General features: G+C 46.1%; 1 protein-coding gene across 1 annotated transcript in view; it reads left to right on the top strand.

Annotated features, from left to right (window-relative positions):
* The window catches only part of LOC139275521 (putative Polycomb group protein ASXL3), a 529,548-nt gene that overhangs the window by 333,469 nt on the left and 176,081 nt on the right, over window positions 1-19,998 (top strand). The gene's annotated exons all lie outside the window — the stretch shown is intronic.

Below are 19,998 nucleotides of genomic sequence, written 5' to 3'. Positions count from 1 at the left end.
TTCAACCTTCAGCATTATCGGGGGACACTTTGTGATAAATGTGTGCACTCCATATACCTCTGCCTCCTCGGTCTGAGGCACTGGTTCGCCGTGATTCGCCGTGGATCTGTCCTCCTCTGCAACATGGTGGTTTGCAGGATGAGGGTTTGTAGCTCGCCTGCACATACGTTGGAGGTGTCCCATTGTTCCACAACCCTTGCAAACGTATCCTTTGAAGCAACATGAATGGAAACGACGATTACCCCCGTACCACCAACAAGGTGTTAATGGCCTAGCATTCATCACCCTTGATGGTGGACTCTGAGACATCTGTGGATGTGCAGCTGCCGGCATGTGGGGCCTGCCCTGCACGTTGAGATTCAAAAACAACATCACTTTGTTCACAGTACTTGTAGCAGCACTTGTGTGCTGAGAGATTTGCTTGGTGTTGTCACTGGTGGCAATGAACGCCTGGGCTATCGCTATGGCTTTACTTAAGGTCGGGGTCTCTATCGTCAAAAGTTTGCAAAGTATCACTTCATGGCCAATGCCATATACGAAGAAGTCCCTGAGCATATGCTCCAAATGTCCTTCAAATTCGCAATGTCCTGCAAGGCGTCTTAGCTTGGCGACATAGCCCGCCACTTCCTGGTCTTCAGACCTTTTGTACATATAGAACCGGCACCTCACCATCAGAACGCTTTCCATTGGGTTCAGATGCTCCCGGACCAATGTGCACAAATCATCGTACGATTTCTCTGTGCGTTTCGCTGGAGCAAGCAGATTTTTCATGAGGCCATACATTGGTGCCCCGCAAACAGTGAGGAGAATCACCCTTCGTTTGGCAGCGTTCGCTTCTCCTTCCAGCTCGTTGGCCACGAAGTATTGACCGAGTCACTCCACGAAGGTTTTCCAATCAACCCCCTCCGAAAATTTCTCCAGGATGCCCACTGTTCTGTGCATCATTGGGTTTGTCATCTGCATCTCGTCGCCAGTTGTTATGTATGAATAAAGAGTCTGACCGGATACTGTGAGCTCCAAGTAAAGTGTGATCTTAGTCTTTTATTGCAGGTCTCCAGAGTGCCTCTCCAGCCTGTGAGGCCTCCTTAAGTACAGTTGCTCCTAAGGGGTTGTGGGATCCCTTAGGACTCCAGAGGATGAGTCCTCTGGTGGTTACACAAGGTATTTACAGGTTTACATATATAACGCAATCCATTTTGAGTAAGCGCCCACTGCTACTAGAAACATCTTCCTTAGAATGGGGCCAGCAAAATCTACGTGGACCCTGGACCACGGTTTGGAAGGCCATGGCCACAGGCTTAGGGGGGCCTCCCTGGGTGCATTGCTCAGCTGTGAGCAAATGTCACATTGGTGTACGCATGACTCTAATTCGGAGTCAATGCCAGGCCACCAAATGTGCGACCTGGCGATAGCCTTCATCATGACTATGCCTGGGTGGGTACTGCGTAGGTCGTGTATAAATGTTTCCCTGCCCTTTTTGGGCAAAATCACGTGATTCCCCCATAGGAGACAATCCGACTGAATAGACAGTTCGTCCTTGCGTTGGTGAAAAGGCTAAATTTCATCTTTCATTTCCCCGGGAACCCCCGACCAGCTCCCATTGAGCATGCATCTTTTTACAAGTGATAGCACAGGGTCCTGGCTGTTCCAGGTCCTGATCTGGCGAGCCGTGAAGGGTGACCCCTCGCTCTTAAAAGCATCCATTACCAGAAGCAAGTCTGCGGGTTGCGCCATTTCCACCCCGGTGGTGGGCAATGGCAGCTGACAGAGAGCGCCAGTGCAGTTCTCAATGCCTGGTCTGTGGCGGATCACATAGTCACATGCAGACAATATTAGTGCCCATCTTTGGATGCGGGACAAAGCATTGGTATTGATAACTTTGCTTTCTGAGAGCAGTGAAGTAAACGGTTTGTGGTCGGTTTCAAGCTCGGAGTCCAAATAGATATTGGTGCATTTTCTTAACCCCTTATACACAAACCAACGCTTCTTTCTCAACCATATTGTAGGCTCTTTCAGTCTTGGATAAACTTCTGGATGCATATGCAACCGGTTGCAGTTTGCCTGACACATTTGCTTGCTGTAACACACAATCGACCCCGTATGATGACGCATTACATGCTAGTACTAAGCATTTACGTGGGTCATACAATACAAGTAACTTGTCAGAGCATAGTAGGTTTCTGGCCTTCTCAAAGGCTGTCTCTTGAAATTTACCCCAAACCCAGACGTCACCCTTGCGTAGCAACAAATGCAAGGGTTCCATCAAAGTGCTCAACCCCGGCAGAAAGTTCCCAAGATAGTTGAGGAGTCCCAGGAACGAACGCAGCTCCGTCACATTCTGTGGTCTGGGTGCATTCTTGATGGCCTTCATCTTGGAGTCTGTGGGTCTGATGCTGTCTGCCACAATCTTTCTCCCCAGAAATTCGACCTCTGGCGCCAGGAAAACACGCTTAAAGCGTTTCAGCCTGAGTCCCGCTATGTCCAGTGGCTTTAGAACCTCTTCCAGGTTGTGCAAGTGTTCAGTGGTGTTGCGACCAGTGATCAAGATGTCGTCTTGGAACACCACTGTGCATGGAACCAATTTCAGCAGACTCTCCATGTTCCTCTGGAAGATGGCCGCCGCCGAGCGAATCCCAAAGGGGCATCTGTGGTATATGAACAGTCCTTTGTTCGTGTTGATGCACGTCAACTTCTTTGACGGTTTGGCCAGCTCCTGTGTCATGTTAGCGGAGGTTAGGTCTAGCTTGGTGAACGACTTCCCTCTGCTAGCATTGCGAATAAGTCCTCCGCTTTGAGTATCCGGTACAGGTCCTGTAACGAGACTCAGTTGATCGTCACCTTGTAGTCCCTGCAGATTCTGACCGTCCCATCGCTCTTTAGTACCGGCACGATTGGACTGGCCCACTCATTGAACTCGACTGGTGATGTGATTCCCTCTCGTTGAAGTCTGTCCGGCTCGATTTCGATTTTCTCTCGCATCATATATGGGATTGCTCGGGCCTTGTGATGAACGGGCCGTGCCCCAGGAACAAGATGCATCTGCATTTTGGCGCCTGTAAAGTTGCCGTTGCCTGGCTCAAATGACGCCGGGAATTTGTTTAGCACCTGGGCGCACGTGGCGTCATCCACCAAGGGCAGTGCTTTGATGTCGCCGCAGTTCCACTGGATCTTGCCTAGCCAGCTCCTGCCGAACAGCGTTGGGCCATCGCCTGGTACAATCCATAGTGGTAAATCATGGAAAGTATCATATGATACTTTCACTGCCGCACTACCGATAACAGTATGAATTCTTTGGTGTAAGTGCGCAGTGTAATGTGAATTGGGCTGAGTTTTGGCCTCTGTGCCTTGTTACTCCGCAGTTTTTCAAAAGCCTTCTGGCTCATAATCGTTTGACTCGCCCCCGTGTCCAATTCTATGGAGACAGGAATGCCGTTAAGTTTGACTTTTAACATTATTGGAGGGCTTTTGGTGATGAAGGTGTGTACCCCATAGACTTCCTTCTCATCCTCCGGTTGAGTTGCCTGTCCTGCTCGTTTAGGGTGATCCGCGCTGGATCGGTCACTCTCTGCTGACTCTGTCACGTGGTGAGTCTGAGGTCGCTTGCATATTCACTGGAAGTACCCCATTGTTCCATAGCCCTTGCACACATAGTGCTTGAATCGACATTGATGGGCTCTGTGACTGCCCCCGCAGCGCCAGCATGGTGTTAATGGATTCACATTAGCACTCCCCAGCGGCCTCTGAGTTACCCTAGGCCTGGCCTCTGCGCTCGTGTGGGCCCTACTATGTACAGTTCTGCCTGCTGAGGGTATTACTTTATGCACAGTACTTGCTGGTGAGCTTCGATTCTGTGAAGATATCTGTCTTGTGTTGTCACTCGTGGATGTGAAGGCCTGGGCTATCGTGAAGGCCTTGCTCAGATCTAAGGATTCGGCAGACAGTAGTTTGCGGAGGATGGCCTCACGGTCAATTCTGAGCACGAAAAAGTCCCGCAACATTTCCCCCAAAGATCCTGCAAATTTGCATTGTCCTGCAAGGCGTCTTAAGTCGGCGACAAAGCTCGCCACGTTCTGGCCCTCAGAATGATGGTGCGTATAAAAGCGATACCTGGCCAATAAGATGTTCTCCTTCGGCTGGAGGTGTTCTTGAGCCAGTGTACATAGCTCTGTGTAAGTCTTGTCCGTTGGTTTGTCTGGGACCAAAAGATCTTTGAGGAGGCCATATACCGCATGCATTGAGGAGATTCGCCCTGCGCTGGTCTCCGTCTCAGCCGTGTCCAGCTCGTTCACCATGAAGTACTGGTCGAGACGCTCAATGAAGGCTTCCCAATCATCACCCTCAACAAATCTCTCAAGAATACCAAAGGCAGCCATTTCTGCGTGAAAGTTCGTGATCTGTAATTTGTCACCAGTTGTTAAGTTCGGAATAACTTCATGAGACTGTGTTGTAAGTTCAAATCATTGTGACCTTGGTCTCTTTAATATAACTCCAAAAATGAGGCAGCAGCATGGTGGACTGCCTTTTATACCTGCTTGCTTCAGGGTACACAGGTGATCCATAGGTCTCCCACAGGTGTGCCCCCTAGTGGCAGGTCTTACACACAGGTGAGGTTCACATACATAACACTGGCCTACTCTTCCTGAAGTGGCAGAAGTATCTCCACATTTTCAGCACCTGAAATGAAAGACAGGGATAATGTAGATGTAAACAAATGATTTAACTTGAACCCACTATCTTTTGGTTCTGAGGCAAAAATGATGACAAGGCTGACACCTAACGTATTAAACAATTTAGTTAAGAAGTAGAGTTGATTGGAGGATTGGAGTTGCTTTGCAGTACAGGCTGCAGAGCTGAGAGACATAAAATAGCAGTGGCACCACTGGCAGGAGAGTATAATTACACTGGGACATTAAAAAGTTAGAGCTAAAAATTCAGGGGCTTTAGTCAGAAAATCTCAAAACGAGGGCGACTGCTGCTCTTTCGGCAGCTGGTAGCAAGTCCTATGGCATCCTCCATTTTTCTATGCCTGGCAGCGCTACTGCTGGTAAGATGCAGCACTTTGCAAAGTACAATGAGGGAGCAGTGACATCACCATGGCGAACTTGGACATCTGCACTGAGTTCAGCATGGATGCTAAGCTTGCCATGCGAGCAAAGTCACAGAGGCGCTGTCACCTCTTAAATGGACACACACAGCTTTTAGATAAGTTTGCATTTAACCTTTTAGACTTCTTTTTGCAAATTTTGCAGTGGTTTGCTGCAATAGGTGTTAAAAAGTTATTAAAATGTGTAGCAAGTGCTGCTGGATGCTTGCAAGGCCTCGAATAGTAAAGGAAGGCCTCTGAGAAGACAGGAAAATGCTGCAAATACTCAGCAGGTCTGGCAACATCCATGAAGAGAGCAACAGAGTTCACTTCTCAGGTCAAGATGCTGCCTAACCTGCTGAGTATTTCCAGCATTTAATGATATAATTTCAGATTTACAGCATCTACTCGCAGAGAGAAGTGGAAGATGCCGAAGAGGAGGAAGCTGACAAGGAAGAAGCTAAAGGAAGGATGTAACCCAGACAGCCCCTTTCTGGCCAGGAAATCCAGGATGGAATCATCTGCCTGCAGTGCCAGTGACCATAATCCCAATTCCCCTTTCAACATTAGTCTCACACTTTAGCTTCCCCCTCTGTTACTGACCATCACAGTGTCCTCTTGGCTACAATGCTGAAATAAAAGCGACCCGAAGCAAACTTTCCAATCCAACTTTATACATCTATCCATCCAATATGACATCAAGCAATCAACGCATCACCCTTATATATTCTGTTAGTGACAGCCTTGTGCATGCCTTTGCCTATCCTAGTGAGGTCACACAGTGCTACCCCTGTGGCTGCAACATGGCTGGTGGAAAGCTACTGACTTTCAGTGGGGGAAATTGCAAATTATGTTGTTGTTCCTCCTCCTCTTACTCTTCCCCTTCCTTCCTCCTCCCCTTCCTTCCTCCTCCTCCTTCCTTCCTTCCTCCTTCCTTTCCCTTCCCACCCCTCCCTCCTCCTCTCTTCTTTCCTTTCTCTCTTCTCAACCACTGGCTGGGCAGGCTGCATTTCTTGGGTGTGTGAAATGAGGCAGGCACAAGGGTAGAGTTGTGGTGAGAGGAGGGCAGGAAAGCAACAGGTGCATGCCAGAAGGAGGATGACTTATGAGAATATCAGCATCTGTCCCATCACTGGCCAAGGGCTCAACCATGCACCTGCCAAGAATGGGCAGCACCATCTTCTCCAATGGGATGAGGTGAGGCTAGCAATGGGAGATGTACATCGTGATTGGTACAGATTGTTGGTAGGTGAATGATGGGGGTGTAGAGTTGTGCATTGAGAAGTGTGTGAGTCTAGTGGTGCAGCTGATAAGAGACGGCTTTTGAAGATGCATTCACTAAGTAGTCTGAGGTCATGAAGCTTCTTTGGGCACTGGAGCAAGGTGGTGGGGGCAACACGGCTGACAGTGACGTCCCTGGTGATGTGGTTCCACGTCGTGTTTTCTGGAGGGCCTTCTGGCCCTGTGGGTAGAGGACCTGTCTTGCAGTGTTGACCCCTACACAAAGCTGGAGTGCTGGGTGCCCCTTCCGTGGCTTGCTGAGCCATTAGTGTCAGTGCTGAAGCATTTTTCCCATTTTTTGAGTTCGGAAGGAAATTTTTAAAAAATTCGTTCCGAGGTGTGGGCATCACTGGCAAGGCCAGCATTTATTGCCCATCTCTAATTGCCCTTGAGAAGGTGATGGTGAGCTGCCTTCTTGAACTGCTACAGTCCTTGTGTTGAAGGTACTCCTGGTGAAGGGAGGGGGTTCCAGGACTTTGACCCAGCAACAATGAAGGAATGACGATATATCTCCGAGTCAGGATGGTGTATAACTTGGAGGGGAACTAGCAGGTGATGGCGTTCCCATGCGCCTGCTGCCCTTGCCCTACTAGGTGGTAGAGGTCGCGGGTTTGGGATGTACAGTCGAAGAAGCTGTGTCGAGTTGCTAAACTGCAAGACTCTGAGCCTGAATAGTCTTGATTAGGCTATAAGCAGAAAATGCTGGAAATACTCAGCAGGTCAGGCAGCATCTGTAGAGAGAGAAACAGAGTTAACGTTTCAGGTCGATGACCCTACGACAGAACTGGAAATAGTTAGAGATGTAACAGGTGTTTAAGCAAGTGTAGGGGCAGGTAAAAGGGGTAAGGGAGGAAAGAACAAAAGGGTGGTCTGTGATAGGGTGGAAGGCAGAAGAGATTAAGAGACAAAAGGGATGATGGAGCAATGCAAAAGGAGATGGTTATGAGACAAATTAAGAAACAAAAGATGAGTCTAGATAGGGTGTAAATAGAAATGGCAGAATCATCAACAGCTGCCATGGGAAAGAGAGGAAGAAACAAAATTGGGGTAGGGGTTACAGTCTGATATTGTTAAACTCGATGTTGAGTCCAGAAGGCTGTAAAGTGCCTTAACGAAAGTGAAGGGGCTGTTCCTTGAGCTTGCGTTGAGCTTCATTGGACCAGTGTAAGAGGCCGAGGACAGAGAGATCAGAGTGGGAGTGGAGCAGATAATTAAAGTGACAGGCGACCGGAAGCTCGGGGTCAAGCTTACCGATCACACAAGTGCTTCATTTGGATAGAAAGCTTTCTTAGAATGTGTTCTTATATTATTAAACATATTTTTTGTCCATGTGATGCTCATTTAACTTCTTGGTCATGACTATAATCCTACTGACCTCCTTTTCTGCATTATCACTGAACGGAGGTGTCCTATGATCTAGTCTTGACTAGGATTTCTGCAGCTTGGAAATACATTTTCTGGTGATGTTTTGCCATTCTGCCAATTCAGACCTAGACTTGCTCATCACTCCCTCTGACAAGGTTAGACCACTGGCAGTATTTTGGATGCTTTCATAAAACAGTCCTCAACTACATTCAATGCGTAGGGTATTCACTTCCTCAATGTACAGATTGTGAGCAAGAACAGGCAGAGATCTTCCATTATCAATGGCCAATATGTTGGAAGTTGCCACGATGCAGTACAAAAGCAGGGAGGTCCTGCTGCAACTGTATAGGGTATTGGTGAGGCCGCACCTGGAGTACTGCGTGCAGTTTTGGTCACCTTACTTAAGGAAGGATATACTGGCTTTGGAGGGGGTACAGAGACGATTCACTAGGCTGATTCCGGAGATGAGGGGGTTACCTTATGATGATAGATTGAGTAGACTGGGTCTTTACTCGTTGGAGTTCAGAAGGATGACAGGTGATCTTATAGAAACATTTAAAATCATGAAAGGGATAGACAAGATAGAGGCAGAGAGGTTGTTTCCACTGGTCGGGGAAACTAGAACTAGGGGGCACAGCCTCAAAATATGGGGGAGCCAATTTAAAACCGAGTTGAGAAGGAATTTCTTCTCCCAGAGGGTTGTGAATCTGTGGAATTCTCTGCCCAAGGAAGCAGTTGAGGCTAGCTCATTGAATGTATTCAAGTCACAGATAGATAGATTTTTAACCAATAAGGGAATTAAGGGTTACGGGGAGAGGGCTGGTAAGTGGAGCTGAGTCCACGGCCAGATCAGCCATGATCTTATTGAATGGCGGAGCAGGCTCGAAGGACTAAATGGCCTACTCCTGTTCCTAATTTTTATGTTCTTATGTTCTTATGATGCATTCAACCTTTGAAATTCGACCATCCTTTAACTCTTCAGGGAAGAAAATCAACACCGAATGGCTTTTGAATGACAAAACCTATTCCCTGCTCCCATAGATAATGACCATTATGCTCCAGATCATGTGTTAGGAAATTATGTAGCCTGCAGCACCCTTCACAATTTTGCTATTCAAGAAGGGCTGGACTTTGACATAGCTAGTGAGGAAGCTCCCAGTTTCCTGCTTTTGGAACAAGGACAAAATGAATGGTGGTTGCGGGGGCAAGTGGGGGGATCATGATGACAAGCACTCAGGGGACTCTTCAGTGTCTGCTGCAAGGGGCATCAGAAAATTTCACACATCCACTTATTATGGTTTACTGAAATCCTAGTGCAGCAAAACATACAGCTGAGTGAATTTTGACAGAAGCAAATGGAGAACGTATGAAATAGAAGCATGAGTAGGCCTGTAAGATTTCTAAATCTCTGGTATTAAGTTTGACAGTGAGACAATTCTTCTAAAACAATTGGAACAGTTTATTAAAAAACACACACACATGCACATCCACCTTAGTTACAATAGATACAATGAGGTTATAATAAAGCATGATATACATTACTTCCCTTTGGATGGCTGGTTCAAGAGAGAGAGAAATGTCTTTTGCCGAGTTCTTTTAAATCTCTCAAAGCCATTGTCCCTCCGAAAGCCTCACGATTGGACCTTGGTTCCAGGGCAATTCCTTTTTGGCTCTCCTCACACATGTGGCTGTCTGGCCTGGCTCAGCCATCTCTTGATTAGATTAAATGCCTTACCAATACACAAAACCCATGCGGCACCTCTGTGGGCTTCCATTTTGTTTCAACACAAACAGGCCTTTCCGTATAATCTACACTTTTAACATTTATACATACACAGAATCAATTTTAATCATTAATAAACACTTTTATTCTTACAAACTCCCCACCTTGAGGGGGACATATCCTTATTGACCCCTCATATGGTTTATCTCCTCAGGGATCACATATCATAGACATTGAGAGGGAGAGAGAAAAGTGGATGGCCTGACTTGGTCCCCACCTCGTAAGGTGTAGGCCACATTGGGGATTTATTATAGTCCAATCACATCTCCAGCAGATTCTCTCCCCTTCCCATATCTTCAGTGCACCGTCACTTCTCAAAGCACATTGATGCTGTTCGTGAGTCATGCTGCAGCTCCCGCTTCTCCATCTTCCCTCGGCTTCGGTCGTAGCCAGTATCATCCTGACAATCGTGAGGTTCCGTAACATGGTCTGTGGGAAACAAGATCAGTGCAGTATTTACTCTTTGGCAGTTTTTAACTGATTAATGTGCAATCACTTCTTGTACTTAATGCCCTTTTTCCCCCCGGTAACTGAATCAAATAGACCGTGGGGTTCAATCGGTCTATAATCTTATGTGGTCCCCATCACCTGGGCTCAAAGGCAGCTTCTTCTTCCCATAATTTGGAATCATTACCAAGTCTCCCACCTCGTATTCAAAGGGACGTACTTTCTTGTCAAAGTACCTTTTAATTTGTCTTCTTGACTTCCCCAATTTGGTGGGATCAAATCGATTGATTTGATCGATGTGATCAGCCACTTGTTCCAGCCACTTGGAACTACATGTTTTCATTGTCAGGGGACTCATCCCTGTTAGTGTTAGCTGGCCTGGCATTGTCATGAGCCTCCCCATCATGGCCTGATATGGGGAGACCCCTGTTGTTTAATGAGGTGTGGACCTCATTGCAATTAAGCACATTGGCAGCATGTTAGCCCATTGGGTGGAATGGTCCGCGCACAATTCTTTTAACATTAACTTGAGGGTCCTGTTCCCCCTTTCGATCCCTCCGGATGACTGGGGTGGTGAGCAATAAGTAATCTGTGTTTTATCCCCAACATTTCCTGCAGATGGGTAAAAATTTTACCGGTAAAGTGTGAACCTTGATCGCTGTCCACTTGTACTGGTACTCCCCACCTACAAAACACATGATTCAATAGTGTTTTGGCTGCTGTGATTGCGGTGTTGGAGTGGCAGGGGAATGCTTCGATCCATTTAGTGAATTGATTCACCACCATTAGGGCATGCTGAAAATTGCCTTGCGCCTGTGGAAGTGGCCCAATGAAGTCTATCTGGAGGTGAGTCCATAGCCCTTGAGGCGGGGGTGCGCTTTGAAGCAAGGCTCAGTTATTGCATACGGGAGGATTGTGTTGGAGGCACAGTAGGCATTGTGCCACGTATTGGTTGATTGTTTCCCTCATGGAAGGCCACCAAGCTGTGGATGCTACCTTGTAGAAGGTTACCAGGGCCGAATAGTGCCCTGCTGTGGGGTGGGAGTGAGAGAGGGAGAGTAGTTCCTCACCCACCTCTGGTGGAACACACACCACCGGGCAGGCGTTTGGCTTTCTTTTAAACATCAGCATTTGCTCATCTGAGTCGGGGCAGTGGTTTGTATGGTATTGGGAACCCAGGCTGTTGGTTGAGGAAGGGGTCTGCCTTTCTCATGCTAGGCGTCTACAACAGCATATGACCAGTATTGCTGCAGCAGGGATTTTAAATCTAGGTGATCTGTTGGGGAGTCCTTGCTAACAGCATTGCAGGGCTCAACAACTATATCCTCTATCGCCCCATCAATCACAGCGTCCTTGGCTGCTCTGTCTGCTCTGGAATTTCCCTCACTATGTGGACCCCCTTTTCTATTGGCTGCTACCTTTCCTATGAAGCAGGGCTGGGATCGCTGTTTAAGGTATGACCAGAGCAAGCGTTACCAGGGCCCATGGACCAGGGCCTTACCGTCTATTTTACAATAGTCATTTTTGTGGTATAGGGGCAGGGAGGGAATGGTGTTTATAGCATAGGCACTTTCGGACCAAATATTCACGGGTCTATCTGAGGTCTCCTTTATAGCAGTTAGAAGTGCGGTGATTTCTGCATATTGTGAAGACTGTCTTTTGCATCTTCGCTGGATGATTCTTTCTGGCAATACCACAGCATATCCAGTGTGAGGGGATCCTTCAATGTGACATGAGGACCCATCGATGTAGACATCTGGGGCACTCTGTATGGGCTCTTTCTGCACAGGATGGGTCTCAAATTTAATCAGGAGTAAAGGACATTCATAGATCAGAAATTGTGGCAGCAAGGTGGTGGGTTTGGAAATGGTATCAATGTCTCTTTCCATAAATTCCAATGTCCATTTGCTGAGGTGCTGCGAGGAAACTAGTGAATCTCCTGGTTTCATCAGTAGTTTCAGAGGTGTGTGTCTGCTGTGCAGGGTTGTAGCCTGTAAGCCAGTAATAAAGGTAAAGTGATGTACCAACCAGAAAATGGCCAGTAGGTTGCACTAGCATGCGGTATACGTCTTTTCTGCCCCCTGCAGGATTCGAGACGCATATGCAATGGGCTGTAGTCGATCAGCTCGCATTTGGCACAGAATGCAGTGAGGCTTTGCTCTGTGGCCCAACCTCCAAATAGAAGGGCTGTGTGGGATCAGGAGGTATCAGACATGTGGCCTGTATCACTGCAGTTTTTAATTTAGCTACGGACTGGGTGTGGGCATCAGTCCATGCCGGGCGTATGTCATCACCCTGCAGTTTTATTAAAGCCTAGGATAAAGTTCCTTTAATACCCCACCCAACTCAAGAATGATCGTAGGGCTGTTTTTGAAGTGGGTAATGGCAGTCACTATATTATCTCCACCTTGTGAGAGTCGGGGGATGATCCCTCTGGAGAAATGGACACTCCTAGAAAGGTGACTTGTTCTTTTACTAATTGAGCCTGACGGGGATTCACTTTTAGTCCCGCCTGAGCCAACAATGTCAAAAGCTCGTGCAAAAGGGACAGGTGCTCCTCCATGCTGTCGGTTGCCAACAGTAGGTCGTCTACGTACTGCAGCAAGCAGGTAGGGCGGGAAAAGTTTTTTAAAATTGCAGCTATTCTTTTGTGGAATATCGTGGGGACATCGTGGAACCCCTGAGGCAAGCACGTCCAGGTGTAGCTCTGGTCCTCAAATGTGAATGCAAATTTGTACTGGATTTCCCCTTTAACAGGGATACTCCAGAATCCATTGGCGATGTCGAGGGTCAAGAAGTACTTGGAACCAGCAGGAATTTGAGATAATATGGTCGGAGTTTCTCTTACTACCGGCAGGCTGGTGTTACAGAACTTAATGTCACCAGCTGCTATCAGGCTTTTCAACCGGCCATGTGGGTGAATTGGTCGTGAAAGTGCCTGTTCTAAGAACACCCTGCTCGACTAGGGATTTTATGGTGTCTCGTATGTAAGGGTGACTCTCCCTTGTGATGGGGTATTGTTTAGTGAATGAGTGGGGGGGTCCCTCAATAGATTCCTCGCCTGCCATTTTTCCACAGTCATGCTTGCATGTGGCAAACACCGCTAGGTGTTCCTGAATTAGTTTTGCCACAGCTTCATATTCGCTCCCTGGAGAGTCATACTCAGATGGCTTTTTAATAGCAACAACTGAGTGAGCATCTGAAATTTCTATCAATCCTGCCTTATCTCTCAATCCCATTCAAACACAGTCCTGATTATAATCTATCACCCCGCCATACTGATTCAACACATCAGTCCCTAAAATTCCCCTTCCATCGGGGGTGGTCACCAGCATAGGTGCTGGGAGCTTACAGGTGAGGCCTCCCAATTGAAGTTCAGTGGCCTTCCCTGTATACGCGGTGTTTGTATCACCATTAAACCCTTTATGGGTCATATAATCCTTGCCCGCCGCCGCATGGCGTTCAGGGTATGGGGTGTGGATGATGGTAACGGCTGAGCCAGTCTCGATAAACATCATCTGCTGTCTGCCCCCTTTTAAGACAACAAGGACTACTGGTTTCCCGTTACCATCACGTCGGAATCCCACTTCCGACCAATCTTTGGGGGCCGAACCCAGTCATAGGGTCGATCCTGGAATGGCTCCCTCTATTGAGTGTGCATTGGCGATTGCGTGCATCAGTAAATGATTTTGCATCCTCCCTGTGGCAATTTGGGTTTGTATGAGGGTTATCAATTGATCCAATCGTTGATCTGTCCCAGAGGGCTTGGATTCGTCCCTTAGGAGGTATCTATGCGTTGCAACATGGTTCAGTGCTGGTCTGGCTCTGCTGCAGTCTTTTGCCAGGTGGCCTACCTTCCTATAATTAAAGACTGTCCCTTAAAGGGGTAGTTTCAATATCTTTCCACCATTGACACTGGTTTATTTGCAGTGGGTGGTGACTTCCCCTTTAACTGGTCTTTTACCATCTCCCAGGCTATTTGAGCGTTGGTCTCTATATCTGTCCACTGAATTGCAACTCCCAAGATTTCCAATTGTTCAAAAGATCATCAAAAAGCTGTCTCACCAGTTGCCCGCATTCTCCACCAATTGTAAGATTTCTAAATCTCTGACATTAAATTTGACAGTGAAACAATTCTTCTAAAACAATTGGAACAGTTTATTAAAAAAACACACACACATGCACATCCACCTTAGTTACAATAGACACAATGAGGTTATAATAAAGAGTGATATACGTTACTTCCCTTTGGCTGGCTGGCTCAAGAGAGAGAGAAAAGTCTTTGGCTGAGTTCTTTTAAACCTCTCAAAGCCATTGTCCCTCCGAAAGCTGCACGATTGGACCTTGGTTCCAGGGCAGTTCCTTATTGGCTCTCCTCACACATGTGGCTGTCTGATTTGGCTCAGCCATCTCTTTCCAATACACAAAACCCATGCGGCACCTCTGTGGACTTCCATTTTGTTTCAACACAAACGGGCCTTTCCATATAATCTACACTTTTAACATTTATACATACACAGAATCAATTTTAATCATTAATAAACACGTTTATTCTTACAGCCCTTCAACCCTGCTCCACCATTCATTGAGATCATGGCAGATCTTCTACCTCAACTCCACCTCCCCTCAATATCCCCACATCCCTTGATTCCCTCAATATCAAAAATCTATCGATCTTTGCCTTGAATATACTCAACTACTGAGCATCCACAGCTCGCTGGGGTAGACAACTTTAAAGATTCACAATCCTTTGAGTGAAAATATTTCCCCTCATCTCAGTCCAAAATGGCCGGCCCTTTATTCTGAGACTGTGACCCCTTGTTCTAGACTTCTGAGCCTGGGGAAATGTCCTCCCAGTATCTACCCTGTCAAACCCTTTAAGAATGTTATATGTTTCAATGAGAGCACCTCTCATTATTCCATTTCATGGGACTATAGTTCTAGTCTTTTCCATCTCTCCTCATAGGAAAATCCCCTCGTCCTGGGAATCAGTCCAGTGAACCTTTGTTGCACTGCTTCTAAGGCAAGTATATCCTTCTTTAGGTAAGGAGACCAAGACTACACAGTACTCCAGGTGTGGTCTCACCAAAGCCCCATATAATTGCAGTAAGAATTCTTTATTCTTATGCTGCAATCCTTTTGTAATAAAGGTCAACATACCATTTGCTAATTACTCGCTGTACCTGCATGTTAATATTCAGTGATTCATGTACACACCCAGATCCCTCTGAATACCAACATTTCTCAATCTCTCACCATTTAAAAAATACTCTGCTTTTCTATTTTTCCGACCAAAGTGGAAACAAAAAGGAGGCAAAAGCAAAAGACAGAAAGGAGATGAGGAAAAGTGGAGGGCAGAGAAACCCAAGGCAAAGAACAAAAAGGGCCATTGTACAGCAAAATTCTAAAAGGACAAAGGGTGTTAAAAAAAACAAGCCTGAAGACTTTGTGTCTTAATGTAAGGAGTATCCGCAATAAGGTGGATGAATTAACTGTGCAAATATATGTTAACAAATATGATGTGATTGGAATTACGGAGACGTGGCTCCAGGATGATCAGGGCTGGGAACTCAACATCCAGGGGTATTCAACATTCAGGAAAGATAGAATAAAAGGAAAAGGAGGTAGGGTAGCATTGCTGGTTAAGGAGGAAATTAAGGCAATAGTTCGGAAGGACATTAGCTTGGATGATGTGGAATCTATATGGGTAGAGCTGCAGAACACCAAAGGACAAAAAACGTTAGTGGGAGTTGTGTACAGACCCCCAAACAGTAGTAGTGATGTTGGGGAGGGCATCAAACATGAAATTAGGAGTGCATGCAATAAAGGTGCAGCAGTTATAATGGGTGACTTTAATATGCACATAGATTGGGTTAACCAAACTGGAAGCAATACGGTGGAGGAGGATTTCCTGGAGTGCATAAGGGATGGTTTTTTTAGACCAATATGTCGAGGAACCAACTAGGGGGGAGGCCATCTTAGACTGGGTGTTGTGTAATGAGAGAGGATTAATTAGCAATCTCGTTGTGCGAGGCCCCTTGGGGAAGAGTGATCATAATATGGTGGAATTCTGCATTAGGATGGAGAATGAAACAGTTAATTCAGAGACCATGGTCCAGAACTTAAAGAAGGGTAACTTTGAAGGTATGAGGCGTGAATTGGCTAGGATAGATTGGCGAATGATACTTAAGGGGTTGACGGTGGATGGGCAATGGCAGACATTTAGAGACCGCATGGATGAACTACAACAATTGTACATTCCTGTCTGGCGTAAAAATAAAAAAGGGAAGGTGGCTCAACCGTGGCTATCAAGGGAAATCAGGGATAGTATTAAAGCCAAGGAAGTGGCATACAAATTGGCCAGAAATAGCAGTGAACCCGGGGACTGGGAGAAATTTAGAACTCAGCAGAGGAGGACAAAGGGTTTGATTAGGGCAGGGAAAATGGAGTACGAGAAGAAGCTTGCAGGGAACATTAAGACGGATTGCAAAAGTTTCTACAGATATGTAAAGAGAAAAAGGTCAGTAAAGACAAACGTAGGTCCCCTGCAGTCAGAATCAGGGGAAGTCATAACGGGGAACAAAGAAATGGCGGACCAATTGAACAAGTACTTTGGTTCGGTATTCACTAAGGAGGACACAAACAATCTTCCGGATATAAAAGGGATCGGAGGGTCTAGTAAGGAGGAGGAACTGAGGGAAATCCTTATTAATCGGGAAATTGTGTTGGGGAAATTGATGGGATTGAAGGCCGATAAATCCCCAGGGCCTGATGGACTGCATCCCAGAGTACTTAAGGAGGTGGCCTTGGAAATAGTGGATGCATTGACAGTCATTTTCCAACATTCCATTGACTCTGGATCAGTGGAGGGTAGCCAATGTAACCCCACTTTTTAAAAAAGGAGGGAGAGAGATAACAGGGAATTATAGACCGGTCAGCCTGACATCGGTAGTGGGTAAAATGATGGAATCAATTATTAAGGATGTCATAGCAGTGCATTTGGAAAGAGGTGACAGGATAGGTCCAAGTCAGCATGGATTTGTGAAAGGGAAATCATGCTTGACAAATCTTCTGGAATTTTTTGAGGATGTTTCCAGTAGAGTGGACAAGGGAGAACCAGTTGATGTGGTATATTTGGACTTTCAGAAGGCTTTCGACAAGGTCCCACACAAGAGATTAATGTGCAAAGTTAAAGCACATGGGATTGGGGGTAGTGTGCTGACATGGATTGAGAACTGGTTGTCAGACAGGAAGCAAAGAGTAGGAGTAAATGGGGACTTTTCAGAATGGCAGGCAGTGACTAGTGGGGTACCGCAAGGTTCTGTGCTGGGGCCCCAGCTGTTTACACTGTACATTAATGATTTAGACGAGGGGATTAAATGTAGTATGTCCAAATTTGCGGATGACACTAAGTTGGGTGGCAGTGTGAGCTGCGAGGAGGATGCTATGAGGCTGCAGAGTGACTTGGATAGGTTAGGTGAGTGGGCAAATGCATGGCAGATGAAGTGGATAAATGTGAGGTTATCCACTTTGGTGGTAAAAACAGAGAGACAGACTATTATCTGAATGGTGACAGATTAGGAAAAGGGGAGGTGCAAAGAGACCTGAGTGTCATGGTACATCAGTCATTGAAGGTTGGCATGCAGGTACAGCAGGTTGGCCTTCATAGCGAGGGGATTTGAGTACAGGGGCAGGGAGGTGTTGCTACAGTTGTACAGGGCCTTGGTGAGGCCACACCTGGAGTATTGTGTACAGTTTTGGTCTCCTAACCTGAGGAAGGACATTCTTGCTATTGAGGGAGTGCAGCGAAGGTTCACCAGACTGATTTCCGGGATGGCGGGACTGACCTATCAAGAAAGACTGGATCAACTGGGCTTGTATTCACTGGAGTTCAGAAGAATGAGAGGGGACCTCATAGAAACGTTTAAAATTCTGACGGGGTTAGACAGGTTAGATACAGGAAGAATGTTCCCAATGTTGGGGAAGTCCAGAACCAGGGGCCACAGTCTAAGGATAAGGGGTAAGCCATTTAGGACCGAGATGAGGAGAAATTTCTTCACCCAGAGAGTGGTGAACCTGTGGAATTCTCTACCACAGAAAGTTGTTGAGGCCAATTCACTAAATATATTCAAAAGGGAGTTAGATGAAGTCCTTACTACTAGGGGGATCAAGGGGTATGGCGAGAAAGCAGGAATGGGGTACTGAAGTTGCATGTTCAGCCATGAACTCATTGAATGGCGGTGCAGGCTGGAAGGGCCGAATGGCCTACTCCTGCACCTATTTTCTATGTTTCTATGTCATATTTCTCCACATTATATTTCATCTGCCATGTTCTTGCCCATTCATGTTCTTGTCCAACCAGTCTTTATCCCTGTGCAGCCTTTTTGCATCCTCCTCATAACTTACTTTCCCACGTAGCTTTGTATCGTCAGAAAACTTGGATTTATTACTCTTGGTACCCTGATCTAAGTTATTGATATAGATTGCAAATAGCTGAGGCCCAAGCACTGATCCTTGCAGCACCCCACTAGTTACAGCCTGCCAACCCAAAAATGACCCGTTTATTCCTACTCTTTGTTTTCTGTGTTAACCAATGCTCCTCAAAGGCTCTTTTACTACAAGGTTATTAATTAACCATGTCTATGCACAATACTAGGTCTAAAATAGCATATTCCCAAATTGGTCCCTCGACATACTGATCTAGAAAGCTACCTTGAATGCATTCCATGAACCCGTCCTCTGCTCTTATATTGCAAATTTGGTTTGCACAGTCTATATGAAACTTAAAATTCCCCATGACATGATTACTGCATTACCCTTGCTACATGCATCTCCACTTTCCTGATTTATACTGTGCCTGACACTACAACCATAGTAGGAGGCCTATAATCTACTCCCACCCATGTTTTCTGCCCCTTGTTGTTTCTTAGCTCCACCCAAAGTGTTTCTACATTTTGTTTTTTATGAGCTCTACTGTCTTTATCCTATCCTTTATTATCAGGGATTCTGCCTATCTCCTATAAAAGTCAAGTTTTCTAGATATTCTGGAACATTACTAATAGTGCAGAAAAGGTGGTCAGTAGGATTGTAGTCATGACCAAGAAGTTAAATGAGCATCACGTGGACAAAAAAAAAATGTTTAATAATATAAGAACACTTTCTAAGAAAGCTTTCTATCCAAATGAAGCACTTGTGTGATCGGTAACTTTGATTTAAGGATGTTCTTGGATTGTTAGGTACTGTCCAGCTGCTATAAGCAATCAACATACTGTACCTAAATAGATAACCAGAAAGCAGGGAGTAAAAGATCCAACTTCCACAACATGAAGCCTCTCTATTTATGTGTCAATCTAAAAAATACAGGCACAGAGACATTACTGTGTGGACCCAGGTTTGTATGTGAAAATGACTGCAAAGGTCAGTCATGTTCATGTGTGCCACTTACAATAAAAGCGGATGAATAGATATCCTGCTGAAGACAAGATACTGGTCCTGAGACAAATGATTCCTGAGGGGTTAATTTGCAGCAAATATATAGCTGCTGCTCTTTATCACTCTGAAGTAAAACAGCAAAATGTAGGTACTCATGCAATTACCCAATTAAATGTTGTAAATGGAAGCATTTACTAAACAATGGAAAAGTAGTGACTTATAAATTAAGAACTACCATGCTGGAGCCCACAGATAATGTACCAGCAATAGGAAAAGTCATCTCCTGATGGGTTTAAGGGTGTGGGCGAGAAATTTAGGTGGGGGCACTCACTTTTGAAAGCTGCAAAAATTAGCGCCAGGCGCTAATGATTCCTAGCTTTTTCTAAATTTGGTGATAGCACTCCAGGAAGGAAGTGGAGTGCTAAAGCGTTCCACTTCCTTCCTGGAGCACTAAAGGATGCAAGTGGGGTGGTAGTGGTGCAGTGCAGCACAATGTCCTGTGCAGCGCTATCGTGATCCAAGGTTCCTTTCCTCCCTTAAAGGATCATGGCTGCTGTTGGGGACCCAGGTTCTGCATTGGGTCCCCAACAGCAGCCATGATCCAGCC

The sequence above is a fragment of the Pristiophorus japonicus genome, chromosome 1 (assembly GCF_044704955.1).
Source record: "Pristiophorus japonicus isolate sPriJap1 chromosome 1, sPriJap1.hap1, whole genome shotgun sequence".
In the NCBI taxonomy this organism is placed as follows: domain Eukaryota; kingdom Metazoa; phylum Chordata; class Chondrichthyes; family Pristiophoridae; genus Pristiophorus; species Pristiophorus japonicus.
This window is presented reverse-complemented; position numbering and strand designations above follow the sequence as displayed.